Source organism: Myotis lucifugus, unplaced genomic scaffold (assembly GCF_000147115.1).
Source record: "Myotis lucifugus unplaced genomic scaffold, Myoluc2.0 scaffold_88, whole genome shotgun sequence".
In the NCBI taxonomy this organism is placed as follows: domain Eukaryota; kingdom Metazoa; phylum Chordata; class Mammalia; order Chiroptera; family Vespertilionidae; genus Myotis; species Myotis lucifugus.
In genome coordinates, this window is record NW_005871136.1 from 80742 (window position 1) to 82966 (window position 2225).

Sequence of the window (2225 nt, forward strand, 5' to 3'; positions counted from 1 at the left end):
TGCCTGGTGTGTGGGAGAACCACAGGTAGGCCGGTGTAGGAGAAGCAGAGGGAGCAAGTGGCAGAAGACAAGCCAGAGAGTGAAAGAGGAAGCCTGCAATTGCCTTTCTCTGAGATGGAAAGATGGCAGGAGGAGCAGGTTTGTGGGGGAAGGTCAGGAGTTCAGTTTGGGATAATTCTCATTATCACCCATCAAACAGGAATGACTGGCTCCAGAGGGCTTGAGAAATGAAATAACTCACCCCAGGCAATCAGGCAGTTGTCTCCAGATGAAAAGGTTCAGTCTCCCGGGGTGCTGACCCTAATTTCCATGCCACAGCCCTTCCCTGGTTGGGTGCTCTGGGGAAATCTGGAGAAGTTATATATATATATTTTAAATATGTTTTTATTGATTTCAGAGAGAGGAAGGGAGAAGGAGAAACATCAATGATGAGAGAATCATGGATCAGTCGGCTGCCTCCTCCTGCGTGCCCTCACTGGGGATGGAGCCCACAACCCCAGCATGTTAAACCTGCCCCAAATTCAAGTCTGGACCTTCCCCAATCCCAAACTTGCTCTGCCTGCAATAGGACTCCAAGAAGCAGACCCTGAGACAGGGACTCATGTGTCTGAATGACTTATTAAGGAAGAGCTCCCAACAGATAAAGGAATGGGAGAAACGGGATAAAAAGGGTAAGAGGCTGCGCAAAGATGTGATTTCAGAGCAAGTCCCTGGAGGGAAGCTTCAGCCTGATCCAGGGGATGCTGGGGGTAGGTTACCACTGGGAGCTTGTCTGGGGGAAAGAGAGTTGGTCATTGGCTAAGGGCTGGGAACGTGAACTCCTGGGCACTTCCTTGCAAGGGCAAGGGGACTCCAACAGCATGAGGATAGACCTCTGAAGAGAGCCACAGGGGCTGGCTGCTAGGAGAATCAGCACAAAGAAGCCAAGGTGAGCAGAAATAAGCAAAGGGATCCCAGGGGATCTGAGTGATGCCATGAGAGTGTCCATTACATGTACCTTCCCATCTCAGGAAATGGCATTGCCATCCTGGTGGTTGCTGAGGCCCCAAAGCCTGAAGTCATCCTTGACCCGATCTGCCTCTCACACTCCATATCCAATCCTTTAGACAATCTTATTGTCAAGACCTTCAAAATATACACAGAATCTGATCACTCCTTTTTCCCCCTCTTTTTTCTTTTTTAAATCCCCACGAAAGGATATTTTTTCCGTTGAATTTTTTTAGAAAGAGTGGAGGTGGGGAGGAGAGAGAGAGAAACATCAATGTAAGAGAGACACATCAATTAGTTTCCTCCTTCATGCACCTCAACCATGGCCAAGCCTACAACTAGGAATTGATGTTCTAACCACTGAAAAACTGGCCAGGGCTCTTTTTTTTTGTGGTAATTTTTTAAAAATTGTGGTAGAATACATAAAACATACAGTTCAGTGGTATTAAGTACATCTGTCACTAACCCTGCTGGTCAGAGATCCCCAAATCATAGTCATTCTGCCCACATCAATAGGACAAGATAGTATTTGACAAAGCAAGTCAGAAACTATTCTTTGGCCAAGGAGTGGAAATAATCAAATGCCTAATGATTCCTTCTCCCTGAATCTGGGGAATTAGGAAAATATGAAAGGGTCTGAGGTGGGGGAGGAGGGTAGGTGGGTTTAGGGGTGGGGATTCCTGAGAAAGGGTTAGAGAGTTCTTGGATTTCTAAGGGAGCATGCGCAGTTCCTAAACATGTTTGGAACATGCCTATCCAGGCATCACATATCTCATTTTAATGTTAAATCTCCACCCCTGGGTGTGATTTTAACTATGCTAGTGAAGAAAAGTTAGTGAAAGATCAGGTGCCATCTTGGATTTTTTCAGTGCCAGCTGGTTTCTGGGTGGTGGTCCTTGGGTTCTTAGCTAGTCTTGGAATTTCTGCCTTGTCTTACCATGGTCTATGAGGCTCTACAAGATTTGCTCCCCGCCCTCCCAACTCTAAATAATTTCTTACTGACTGGCTCTACTCCAGCCACACTGGCTTTTTGTTTATGTTTCTGTCCCAAGTAATTTATCCACTGTCTTGGGGCCTTTGCCTCTTTTCTTTAGCTGGAATACTCTTTCTTCAGATATCCTTAGTGTAACTAGCCTTTTTTGCTTTCTCAGGGGAGAGAAAGAGAGAGAGAGAGAGAGAGAGAGAGAAAGAGAAACATGGATTTGTTGTTCCACTTATTTATGCATTCATTTGTTGTT